At 47.8% G+C, this 14,333-nt stretch overlaps 1 protein-coding gene across 13 annotated transcripts in view; it reads right to left on the reverse strand.

Moving 5' to 3' along the window:
* LOC120999536 (zinc finger protein OZF-like) overlaps positions 1–14,333 on the reverse strand; it is a 2,085,412-nt gene that overhangs the window by 454,427 nt on the left and 1,616,652 nt on the right. The window contains exon 1 of one of the 13 annotated variants that reach the window (XM_040430495.1): positions 12,764–12,863. The exons of the other annotated variants lie outside the window; for them this stretch is intronic. The gene's annotated coding sequence lies outside the window, so the exon portion shown is untranslated. Of the gene's footprint in view, positions 1–12,763; positions 12,864–14,333 lie in introns of those variants that run through there. 13 annotated transcript variants of the gene reach the window in all.

Genomic DNA, 14,333 nt, shown 5'->3' on the forward strand with positions numbered 1-14,333 from the left:
GTCTAAGCGTGAGCTGCAGGGAGAAAGTCACCGTTCCTTCCACCCCTGCAGCTGACAGAAGTTTTTTAACTTCATTTTTTTCAATCCTTGTCGGCTGAGAAGTGGGAGGGGGCGTGGCCTAACCGAGTGGGGGCGTAGATTAGCGGGACCTAGAAGTTGATTTTTACCTTCACTTTTTCAATCCCTGTCGGCTGAGGAGTGGGAGGGGGCATGGCCTAAACGGATTGGGGGCGTGTCCTTTTGAACAGCTCACTCTAAGACAGCAGCACTGAGTGTGAGCTGCAGGGAGAAAGTTACTGTCCTTCCCACCTCTGCAGCAGTTAATTTTTACCTTCATTTTGTCAATCCCCATGGGCTGTGGAGTGGGAGGGGGCATGGCCTAACCTGATCAGGGGCGTGGCTTAGCGAGACCTGGGTGCGGGGGTTTTAAGTTCATCTTTTGAGGGTGGACACATTGTGGCAGGGGGGTGTCTGGGCTCCTTCCTGCAAAAATGACGCCCGTCTGGGCACCTTACTGGCTCATTTACATACCAAATAAACTGGATTTTCAGAGCATAAATACATCTATTACTGGAACAAAGGCACATGTGGAAATAAGGTACTAAGTACTTTAATAGCAATTATCCTGGTGACAGATTTTCTTTAAAGCTGACCTACAGCAGTGAAGAAAAATAGCTGGGTTATTATGGAAACCTGGAGTAAAGCTGTGTGTATGTGGAGACTGGCCTGCAACCTTCTATTGGCTGATAAGGGTCATGTGACCAGGCTTCTATTGGTTCAACCATTGTTTGGGAATATCTCAGGAACGATACGTCCTAGAGAGCTGAGACCTGGTCTAAAACCTTCCCGGACACCTGATGTACCCGTGTGCCAAATTTCGTGATTGTAAATGCGACGTTTCGGATTCATTCAGTGGACATACATACATACACTCAGCTTTATATATTAGATATGACAGAAAACATGCGTTTTTAAATTGCATAAAACAAAAATTTAAGCTTAACCCGGACATCCCTCCATTTTCACCCCGGCAGCCCCCCTGACTGCCGGGCGGAAGTTTACGCCCGGCAGTGTGTTATTGAAAACAAAAAGAGCCCGTGCCCTGCGCGATTTAGACCAGGGCAAGGGAGCGCATCGGAGCATGAGATGCTCCGATGCTAGCCTCAGGGGGGCTGCCGGGGTGAAAATAAGGGTATGGGCGGGTTCAGCGCTGAACCCGGACAACCCCTTTAACAAAACATGAAAAATAAAAATTATGTAAATAAGAAACTAATGAGTAAGAAACTAGGGGTGGGCAGAGTAGGCGGAGGAGGGGAGGGACTGTGGCCACTGCGCCACCAATGAATGTGCCGGCCATATCCCACAGGGTCCCCCTCCTCCCCCCCATCATTAGTGGCAGTTCCGATCGGAGTCCCAGCAGTGTAATGCTGGGGCTCCGATCGGTTACCATGGCAGCCAGGAGTCACGCTACTGAAGTCCTGGCTGCGATGGTATGTTAGTGAGCAGCATTATACTCACGTGCGCCGTGGCCGCCGGGCGCTCCTTCTTCTGTCTGTGTGGCGCATTGCTAATGCTTATAGCATTAGCAATGCGCCGCACAGACCTATGAGAAGAAGGAGCGACCGGCGGCCTCGGCGCACGTGAGTATAATGCTGCTCACTAACATACCATCGCAGCCAGAACTTCAGTAGCGTGACTCCTGACTGCCATGGTAACCGATCGGACCCCCAGCATTACACTGCTGGGACTCCGATCGGAACTGCCCACTGCCACCAATGATGGGGGGGGGGGGGAGGGGGACCCTGTGGCCACTGCCACCAATGATGGGGGAGGGGGACCCTGTGGCCACTGCCACTAATGATTAATACTGATGAGGGAGGGAGGGGGGTGGGTTTGAGTTACCAGAGGGGGCAGATCAGAGGCTGGGGGGGCAGATCAGAGGCTGGGGGGGGGGCAGATCAGAGGCTGGGGGGGGGGGGGCAGATCAGAGGCTGGGGGGGGGGGGGGGGCACATCAGAGGCTGGGGGGGGGGGGCACATCAGAGGCTGGGGGGGGGGGGCACATCAGAGGCTGGGGGGGGGGGCACATCAGAGGCTGGGGGGGGGGGCACATCAGAGGCTGGGGGGGGCACATCAGAGGCTGGGGGGGCACATCAGAGGCTGGGGGGGCACATCAGAGGCTGGGGGGGCACATCAGAGGCTGGGGGGGCACATCAGAGGCTGGGGGGGGGCACATCAGAGGCTGGGGGGGGCACATCAGAGGCTGGGGGGGGCACATCAGAGGCTGGGGGGGGCACATCAGAGGCTGGGGGGGGCACATCAGAGGCTGGGGGGGCACATCAGAGGCTGGGGGGGCACATCAGAGGCTGGGGGGGCACATCAGAGGCTGGGTGGGGGCACATCAGAGGCTGGGGGGGGCACATGAGAGGCTGGCTGCTATGGTCAGCTCCCTGCTGTTGTGTGCACAAAGAACAGGGCAGCAGGGAGAGTGTAAAGTCCTATTCACCCTAATAAAGCTCTATTAGGGTGAATATGACAAGGGTTCTAGCCCTTAAGGAGGCTAATAGTTATTAAATAAAAAGTTTAAACCCCCCCCCCATATAGAAAACAATATATCTCAATATATATCGCATATCGCACATGCTTAAAATTAAGATTTTAGGCCATATCGCCCACCCCTATAAGAAACCAACTTCAGCTAGTATAGAAATAATTCCGCCATATAGCACAGAGAACGGCTGCAGTGCAGTATAAGGCGGGGTTCACACGTGACTGGTCAGCTGCAGATTTACTTTGCGGATTTCTGTGCGGTAAATCTGCAGCGTTGTACAGAACCAGCAAAGTGAATGAGCTTTTAGTAATTCTCAGTCACACGTCGGGCGGTCACTTCCACAACCCCATAAAGGAGGACATTGTACCAGGGACAGTGGCACATAATACTTCAATACTACAGCATGCACGATACTACAATACATACTTGTAGCAGTAATTACGCTATGCCACCGCTCCACAGGAGACCACGTGCGGTGTACTGACGAGGAAGCGGCGCTCACACTGGAGCTCCTCTTCCAACCGCTGATAGCCGGGGCTGCCGGGTATCAGATCCCGCCGATCAGATACTGATGACCGATCCTGACAACCAGTTATCAATATAAACGGCCGACAACACCTATAACTGCCTCTGGGGAACAGTAAAAAAAAAAACACACCAAATAATGACATACTAAGAATTTATAAATCTGCACAGCCGGTCAATATCCACATAGAGAAAAGAGCCCAATATAGAGGAGATCGGTCTAATCTCATCCACTGCTGGTTCTGGATTACACTCAGGCTGGGCTTCTCCACATGGAAAACCGTATGGAATCAGCTGTGGATTACACATGGAAAACCGGAGCGCGAGCGAAATTCAGGACAGTTTGGGTTTCTGCAAAAGCTTTGATTAAGTATGTCCTCCATGTACAGGTGAAACTCGAAAAATTTGAATATCGTGCAAAGTTCATTTATTTCAGTAATGCAACTTAAAAGGTGAAACTAAGATATGAGACTCATTACATGCAAAGCGAGATATTTCAAGCCTTTATTTGTTATAATTTGGATGATTATGGCTTACAGCTTATGAAAACCCCAAATTCACAATTTCAGGTAGCCTTTGCTGAGGTGGTATGGATTAATTAGCTGACTACAGTGTGACACTTTGAGCCTTTTCACAATATTCTAATTTGAAGCTGCATTACTGAAATAAATGGACTTTTGCACGATATTCTAATTTTCAAGTTTCACCTGTATATACAAGAAGATGTATAACTTATACCAGCTGTACATATATAATTATATACAGGACTTCTGCGGGCGGGGCGTCACGCATGGCCGCATTTTAACGGCGCTCTCATCTCGCCCACCAAGAATCTGCCTCCATCGGGGCACACAAACAAATCAGTACCTGCATTTAAGAGGGGACATACCCCCCGAGGCACCTACGGCCCGGAGAGCCCCATCTGCCATCACCCTGGGGTCCGTGGCCACATGGCATATATGTAGGCAGCTGGAACATGCGGCTGAGGCCTACTTTTTCTCCCTGACGCCGGCTCCCTTCACACAGCTCGGCATCCGGCCAGCAGCAGCACACAGACCTGCCGAAGGATACCCAGCGGAAGGGTCCACACAGGGAAGAAGACGCACAGCTGCAGCAGCCATAAAACAACAGGGCTGCACCCTCACCACCGAGTCCCGCACCACCCTCCTACCCTGTTCCACAAGCGCCAAGACAAGCGTGCTAGCAGCAACAACGATCCCACAGCCGACACTCCCCCCCCCCCCCCCCCCTCCCCGGTTGTGGGAGTGAAGCAAGACTGGAGTAACCAGTGAGTACCTTTGATTTATCAAATACTCCTCCATGCCTCACTTGTCTTCACACAGTCACATAGGCCAGGGGGTTTATTCCTTCCCGTCTGCAACTGCATGTTACTTCCAAGCCAACAGCGACACCTTGTGGTCTAAAACAGAATAACACCACTTGCTGCCATTCCTGATACATCCACAGTGCTCTGCTGCAAAGTTACACTAGAATCTCTCTGATTTCACTCAAGACCCCATATGATCCATGAGAATCACCCTCTCAGGCTTAAAAACTTACCATAGTAATATAGCCGCCTCACGACACGGAGCGGACTAATATGACCTGCTGACACCAGAAACATTGTCATCGCAAAGCGACGACAGGTCATACCGCAGTTATATATTTTTTCCCTCCTGATGTCGTAAACGCCCTATGAGGTCCACCCACCCAGACTTATAACGAAGCCACGACACTAGACAGCCAGGCTTAGAGCTGACAAAGATTATGGACAAATTTGTGGCTAAGAACTCTTCTACAACTACACGCAATACCTCCCAGGCACACTCTGTTCCAACCGCCACTGATACAGCAACCAAAATGTCTAAATCCACGGGCAAACTGACAAAAAAAAGCACCCAAGACTACCCAAGGACTCTCCCAATGTCATGGTCTTACCTTCTTGCTGTTCTCCTTCGTTTGACATGTGCTGGCGGCCATCCTGGTTTCTGGGTTTCTTGTAGCCTCCCACCCTGCGGCTCCTCCTTTCCACTGGGAGGAGCTGGATGCCTAGCTCATATATATAGGAGGTCTGTGGCTTCACATGCTCCTGTGTTCACATGCTTCTAGACTGCTGCTGCTTCTGGTTCCTGATCCTGGTTTCGTCCGACTACCCTGCTGGTTCCTGATCCTGGTTTCGTCCGACTACCCTGCTGGTTCCTGATCCTGGTTTCGTCCGACTACCCTGCTGGTTCCTGATCCTGGTTTCGTCCGACTACCCTGCTGGTTCCTGATCCTGGTTTCGTCCGACTACCCTGCTGGTTCCTGATCCTGGTTTCGTCCGACTACCCTGCTGGTTCCTGATCCTGGCTTCGTCTGACTACCCTGCTGGTTCCTGATCCTGGCTTCGTCTGACTACCCTTCTGGTTCCTGACCTCTGGCTTCGCAAAGACTCTGCTTCGGTTTCGCCATCCGTTTGGACTTTTGCTTTACAGCTTTATTTTCAATAAAGCCTTCTTATTTTCACTTATCCCTTGTTGTACATCTGGTTCATGGTTCCGTGACACCCAACCAGCCTCAGACATACCTTTCTCTGCTGAACTTATAACAGACGGTGACATACCACCACCTAATCTCTCCCCTAGATACGCTTGGCTCTCTGCCCTGAAGAGGACCCTAACCATGCTTCTACTGTGGCACAAGAAGTTTCTTGGGTTCTTCTACCACTCTTTGACACGAGAGGTACTCCACTCCTCTATCAACTCTGCCTTACAACTGATCACCACAAACTCCCAAAAAATCTAAGACGTGGAGAATAAATACGCAGCCCAGGAGATAACTATATCCAATCTGGAATGCACCATAACACAATGCAGAGAAACAGTCTACTCTAACAGACCTTGAAAAGGAGGATCGCCGCAAAAACCTTAGATTCATAGGCGTCCCGGAGAGCATCATAGGAGAGGACTTACTTACGTACCTCACCATAGACCTACCTACAAGCACTGGCCTTGGAGCTGTCGACTGATAAACTGCACATCGAAAGGGCATACAGAATTGGACCACCCAAGCCAGCTGGTGTGGACAACATGAGACCTGCCCGATCATCGCAAAATACCTGAACTGGGCGATCAAAGCGCAGATCTTACGCGTCTATCGACGCCAACGCACCCTGGAAATACGAGGCCACTATTTTACTTTTCAACATCAGTCTCCCAGAAGCGGAGAGCGATCACCTTAATATGTTAAAGTCTCTACGAGAGGGCGATCCGATTTCCAGCTGATCTATCCAGCAAAGTTACGGGTGCTGGATAATGGCAGACAACTCACTTTTTTAGGAGCGGGAGCACCATTTTTAAACACTATTACCTTATGTATAAATGGGGGTATTTGGGGATATACTGTTGCGCCCACATAATTCTGGTTGCCATCATCATCTGCCTCCATCTGTTACTGAACCTTGTCCCCTGATGAACCAATGATTATCTTCAATGGGGAAACGCGTCAGGACCTACAATGAAAGGTTTTGGAGAAACATCTAAAAGGGACTTCTAGGGCATTTTTAGGGTTTAGCCACCGATAAGTGGGATAGTCTGAAAGGGACACCCAGGGACATCTTTCTCCCGACATCACATCTTATGGTAACATACCCTGGGGGGCACTCTTTCCAGACATACTACGGAACCATGAGTAATTCCACCCACACAACCCACTTTGTATTTGCATAGTATTTATCTATGTTTAATTGCCCAGAATACGCCTTAGCATCCTACACTGCGTGCAGAATTATTAGGCAAATGAGTATTTTGACCACATCATCCTCTTTATGCATGTTGTCTTACTCCAAGCTGTATAGGCTCGAAAGCCTACTACCAATTAAGCATATTAGGTGATGTGCATCTCTGTAATGAGAAGGGGTGTGGTCTAATGACATCAACACCCTATATTAGGTGTGTATAATTATTAGGCAACTTCCTTTCCTTTGGCAAAATGGGTCAAAAGAAGGACTTGACAGGCCCAGAAAAGTCAAAAATAGTGAGATATCTTGCAGAGGGATGCAGCACTCTTAAAATTGCAAAGCTTCTGAAGCGTGATCATCGAACAATCAAGCGTTTCATTCAAAATAGTCAACAGGGTCGCAAGAAGCGTGTGGAAAAACCAAGGTGCAAAATAACTGCCCATGAACTGAGAAAAGTCAAGCGTGCAGCTGCCAAGATGCCACTTGCCACCAGTTTGGCCATATTTCAGAGCTGCAACATCACTGGAGTGCCCAAAAGCACAAGGTGTGCAATACTCAGAGACATGGCCAAGGTAAGAAAGGCTGAAAGACGACCACCACTGAACAAGACACACAAGCTGAAACGTCAAGACTGGGCCAAGAAATATCTCAAGACTGATTTTTCTAAGGTTTTATGGACTGATGAAATGAGAGTGAGTCTTGATGGGCCAGATGGATGGGCCCGTGGCTGGATTGGTAAAGGGCAGAGAGCTCCAGTCCGACTCAGACGCCAGCAAGGTGGAGGTGGAGTACTGGTTTGGGCTGGTATCATCAAAGATGAGCTTGTGGGGCCTTTTCGGGTTGAGGATGGAGTCAAGCTCAACTCCCAGTCCTACTGCCAGTTTCTGGAAGACACCTTCTTCAAGCAGTGGTACAGGAAGAAGTCTGCATCCTTCAAGAAAAACATGATTTTCATGCAGGACAATGCTCCTTCACACGCGTCCAAGTACTCCACAGCGTGGCTGGCAAGAAAGGGTATAAAAGAAGAAAATCTAATGACATGGCCTCCTTGTTCACCTGATCTGAACCCCATTGAGAACCTGTGGTCCATCATCAAATGTGAGATTTACAAGGAGGGAAAACAGTACACCTCTCTAAACAGTGTCTGGGGGCTGTGGTTGCTGCTGCACGCAATGTTGATGGTGAACAGATCAAAACACTGACAGAATCCATGGATGGCAGGCTTTTGAGTGTCCTTGCAAATAAAGGTGGCTATATTGGTCACTGATTTGTTTTTGTTTTGTTTTTGAATGTCAGAAATGTATATTTGTGAATGTTGAGATGTTATATTGGTTTCACTGGTAAAAATAAATAATTGAAATGGGTATATATTTGTTTTTTGTTAAGTTGCTTAATAATTATGCACAGTAATAGTCACCTGCACACACAGATATCCCCCTAAAATAGCTAAAACTAAAAACAAACTAAAAACTACTTCCAAAAATATTCAGCTTTGATATTAATGAGTTTTTTGGGTTCATTGAGAACATGGTTGTTGTTCAATAATAAAATTAATCCTCAAAAATACAACTTGCCTAATAATTCTGCACTCCCTGTATATACTGCATCTAGCCTCATTTTTCATTTTTGTGGGCATATTACTGTTTGTTTGAATTGTTCTATTTTGTGGGGGTTACTATCCTTTAACACTTTTATATTGTACTAATAAAGGTTATATTTATAAAGGTTTTTTTCTGATAAAGTTACAAGTCAGATGAGTTCCATGAATTCTTCAAAATACACTGGGCCAATTTTGTGGACGATAATATTGAACACTTATCGTATTTTTCGCCCTATACTTTTTTTTAACCAAAAGGTGTGCTTTTGAACTAATGGTGGTCTGTGCATGACACTACTATGGGGGATCTGTGGATGGCACCGTTATGGGGGGGATCTGTGGATGGCACCGTTATGGGGGGGATCTGTGGATGGCACCGTTATGGGGGGGGGGATCTGTGGATGGCACCGTTATGGGGGGGGGGATCTGTGGATGGCACCGTTATGGGGGGGATCTGTGGATGGCACCGTTATGGGGGGGGGGGGGGATCTGTGGATGGCACCGTTATGGGGGGGGATCTGTGGATGGCACCGTTATGGGGGGGGGGGATCTGTGGATGGCACCGTTATAGGGGGGGATCTGTGGATGGCACCGTTATGGGGGGGGGGGATCTGTGGATGGCACCATGAAGGGAAGGGATCTGTGGATGGCACCGCTATGGGGGGGGGGGGAAATCTGTGGATGGCACCGTTATGGGGGGGGATCTGTGGAAGGCACCGTTATGGGGGGGGATCTGTGGATGGCACCGTTATGGGGGGGGGATCTGTGGATGGCACCGTTATGGGGGGGGGGATCTGTGGATGGCACCGTTATGGGGGGGGGATCTGTGGATGGCACCGTTATGGGGGGGGGATCTGTGGATGGCACCGTTATGGGGGGGGGGGATCTGTGGATGGCACCGTTATGGGGGGATCTGTGGATGGCACCGTTATGGGGGGGGGGGGGGATCTGTGGATGGCACCGTTATGGGGGGGGGGGGGTCTGTGGATGGCACCGTTATGGGGGGGGGGGGTCTGTGGATGGCACCGTTATGGGGGGGGGATCTGTGGATGGCACAGTTATGGGGGGGGGGGATCTGTGGATGGCACAGTTATGGGGGGGGATCTGTGGATGGCACCGTTATGGGGGGATCTGTGGATGGCACCGTTATGGGGGGGGGGGAATCTGTGGATGGCACCGTTATGGGGGGGGGGAATCTGTGGATGGCACCGTTATGGGGGGGGGGGATCTGTGTATACCCAGGTTATACCAGCATAGTCTATACTATAATACACAGGAAGATGACTATGTATACACCTGTACATACAGATTACACTCAGATAGACCCAGGTTATACCAGCATAGTATATACTATAATACACAGGAGGATGACTATGTATACACCTGTACATACAGATTACACTCAGATAGACCCAGGTTATACCAGCACAGTATATACTATAATACACAGGAGGATGACTATGTATATACCTGTACATACAGATTACACTCAGATAGACCCAGGTTATACCAGCATAGTCTATACTATAATACACAGGAGGATGACTATGTATATACCTGTACATATAGATTACACTCAGATAGACCCAGGTTATACCAGCATAGTCTATACTATAATACACAGGAGGATGACTATGTATATACCTGTACATATAGATTACACTCAGATATACCCAGGTTATACCAGCATAGTATATACTATAATACACAGGAGGATGACTATGTATATACCTGTACATATAGATTACACTCAGATAGACCCAGGTTATACCAGCACAGTATATACTATAATACACAGGAGGATGACTATGTATATACCTGTACATATAGATGACACTCAGATAGACCCAGGTTATACCAGCATAGTATATACTATAATACACAGGAGGATGACTATGTATATACCTGTACATATAGGTTACACTCAGATAGACCCAGGTTATACCAGCATAGTATATACTATAATACACAGGAGGATGACTATGTATACACCTGTACATATAGGTTACACTCAGATAGACCCAGGTTATACCAGCACAGTATATACTATAATACACAGGAGGATGACTATGTATACACCTGTACATACAGATTACACTCAGATAGACCCAGGTTATACCAGCACAGTATATACTATAATACACAGGAGGATGACTATGTATATACCTGTACATATAGATTACACTCAGATAGACCCAGGTTATACCAGCATAGTCTATACTATAATACACAGGAGGATGACTATGTATATACCTGTACATATAGATTACACTCAGATAGACCCAGGTTATACCAGCATAGTATATACTATAATACACAGGAGGATGACTATGTATATACCTGTACATATAGATTACACTCAGATATACCCAGGTTATACCAGCATAGTCTATACTATAATACACAGGAGGATGACTATGTATATACCTGTACATATAGATTACACTCAGATATACCCAGGTTATACCAGCATAGTATATACTATAATACACAGGAGGATGACTATGTATATACCTGTACATATAGATTACACTCAGATAGACCCAGGTTATACCAGCACAGTATATACTATAATACACAGGAGGATGACTATGTATACACCTGTACATATAGATTACACTCAGATATACCCAGGTTATACCAGCACAGTATATACTATAATACACAGGAGGATGACTATGTATACACCTGTACATATAGATTACACTCAGATAGACCCAGGTTATACCAGCATAGTATATACTATAATACACAGGAGGATGACTATGTATACACCTGTACATATAGATTACACTCAGATAGACCCAGGTTATACCAGCATAGTATATACTATAATACACAGGAGGATGACCATGTATATACCTGTACATATAGATTACACTCAGATAGACCCAGGTTATACCAGCATAGTATATACTATAATACACAGGAAGATGACTATGTATACACCTGTACATATAGATTACACTCAGATAGACCCAGGTTATACCAGCATAGTCTATACTATAATACACAGGAGGATGACTATGTATATACCTGTACATATACATTACACTCAGATAGACCCAGGTTATACCAGCATAGTCTATACTATAATACACAGGAGGATGACTATGTATACACCTGTACATATAGATTACACTCAGATAGACCCAGGTTATACCAGCATAGTATATACTATAATACACAGGAGGATGACCATGTATATACCTGTACATATAGATTACACTCAGATAGACCCAGGTTATACCAGCATAGTATATACTATAATACACAGGAGGATGACTATGTATATACCTGTACATATAGATTACACTCAGATAGACCCAGGTTATACCAGCACAGTATATACTATAATACACAGGAGGATGACTATGTATATACCTGTACATATAGATTACACTCAGATAGACCCAGGTTATACCAGCATAGTATATACTATAATACACAGGAGGATGACTATGTATATACCTGTACATATAGATTACACTCAGATAGACCCAGGTTATACCAGCATAGTATATACTATAATACACAGGAGGATGACTATGTATATACCTGTACATATAGATTACACTCAGATAGACCCAGGTTATACCAGCATAGTCTATACTATAATACACAGGAGGATGACTATGTATATACCTGTACATACAGATTACACTCAGATAGACCCAGGTTATACCAGCATAGTCTATACTATAATACACAGGAGGATGACTATGTATACACCTGTACATATAGGTTACACTCAGATAGACCCAGGTTATACCAGCACAGTATATACTATAATACACAGGAGGATGACTATGTATACACCTGTACATATAGATTACACTCAGATAGACCCAGGTTATACCAGCACAGTATATACTATAATACACAGGAGGATGACTATGTATACACCTGTACATATAGATTACACTCAGATAGACCCAGGTTATACCAGCATAGTATATACTATAATACACAGGAGGATGACTATGTATACACCTGTACATACAGATTACACTCAGATATACCCAGGTGCTGCTCCTGTCCCTTAGTCAGTCCCTGGGCTAGCCTAGTGCCTAGTGGGCTGAGTGCTGGCGGAGGCTGACTGTGCCTGGCCGAGAGAGCTGGCGGTGAAGGGGTTAATGCCCCCTCTGCCCCAGTAATCCTGACAGACACTGGCGGTGACTACACACCTACCTGCCCTGCTGGACACAACATGTACCCACCTAGAATGTATGGGCTTCTCAGAGAATGGAGCCCCGCCCCCAAGTTGTTCTAAAAACCTCCCTGACTGTAAACCTGTCCCTAATCCTGACCCGCACAGGAGACCGCACAGAACACGGAGAGGACGCCCCGCCCCCAGCACACAGGACACTTACCTGAACCTCACTTATCACCACCGCATGTCTCAGTGTCACGTTACGTCACCGAGTTGATCCTGTGTGGGAGGAAGACCTATACTATACTATGCTATTTCCTCGCCAGCTAAAGGACCTCTGATGACGTCATGCCCATGTGACCAGACTCGAGTAGGCGGAGCCAGTCTGGAGTCTGCAAGAAGCACAGTAGATTTCCAGGGCTTATGAGTGGTTTGCTGGTGAGGACAAGGGCAGAAGCCCTTTAGTAGTAGGTGAGGTTTTCTCTTGGTGGGTAATACTCTGCAGGGGGTCTACAGAATCAGTCTGGAGTCTGCAAGAAGCACAGTTGATTTCCCCGGAGGCTTATAAGTGGTTTGCTGTAATGCTCTGCAGGAGGGGGGTTTGCTGTAATGCTCTGCAAGGGGGGGGGGTTGCTGTAATGCTCTGCCGGGGGGGTCGCTGTAATGCTCTGCAGGGGGAGGTCGCTGTAATGCTCTGCAGGGGGAGGTCGCTGTAATGCTCTGCAGGGGGAGGTCGCTGTAATGCTCTGCAGGGGGAGGTCGCTGTAATGCTCTGCAGGGGGAGGTCGCTGTAATGCTCTGCAGGGGGAGGTCGCTGTAATGCTCTGCAAGGGGAGGTCGCTGTAATGCTCTGCAGAAAAGGGGTTGCTGTAATGCTTTGCGGGGTGGTTGCTGTAATGTTCTGCAAGGGGGGGGGGTTGCTGTAATGCTCTGCCGGGGGGGGTCGCTGTAATGCTCTGCAGGGGGAGGTCGCTGTAATGCTCTGCAGGGGGAGGTCGCTGTAATGCTCTGCAGGGGGAGGTCGCTGTAATGCTCTGCAAGGGGAGGTCGCTGTAATGCTCTGCAGAAAAGGGGTTGCTGTAATGCTTTGCGGGGTGGTTGCTGTAATGCTCTGCAGGGGGGGTTGCTGTACCCCCCTGCATGTGTGCAGACCAATTCAGAATCTGCGTCCACTGACGTCGGAATCGGATAAGTGAGCGGAGCGATGAGGCGGGTAAAGTCTCACTCCGATCCCCCACAGATGATTGTCCAAGGTAGGATAAGAGGAGTATGAGAGACCCGACTGTTCTAAATAAAAAGGTGGTATGTCTCCTGTCTGTCTATGACCATGTATGCTATATGGAGGGGAAGGGAGGGGGGGTCTTGTGCCCCCCATACAGTATAAGGTCTCCTTGTGGCCCCCATACAGTATAACGTCTCCTTGTGGCCCCCATACAATATAACGTCTCCTTGTGGCCCCCATACAGTATAACGTCTCCTTGTGGCTGCCCCCATACAGTATAACGTCTCCTTGTGGCTGCCCCCCATACAGTATAACGTCCCCTTGTGGCTGCCCCCATACAGTATAACGTCTCCTTGTGGCCCCCCATACAGTATAACGTCCCCTTGTGGCTGCCCCCATACAGTATAACGTCTCCTTGTGGCTGCCCCCATACAGTATAGCGTCTCCTTGTGGCTGCCCCCATACAGTATAACGTCTCCTTGTGGCTGCCCCCCATACAGTATAACGTCTCCTTGTGGCTGCCCCCATACAGTATAACGTCTCCTTGTGGCTGCCCCCATACAGTATA

The sequence above is a fragment of the Bufo bufo genome, chromosome 4 (genome assembly GCF_905171765.1).
Source record: "Bufo bufo chromosome 4, aBufBuf1.1, whole genome shotgun sequence".
Lineage (NCBI taxonomy): Eukaryota > Metazoa > Chordata > Amphibia > Anura > Bufonidae > Bufo > Bufo bufo.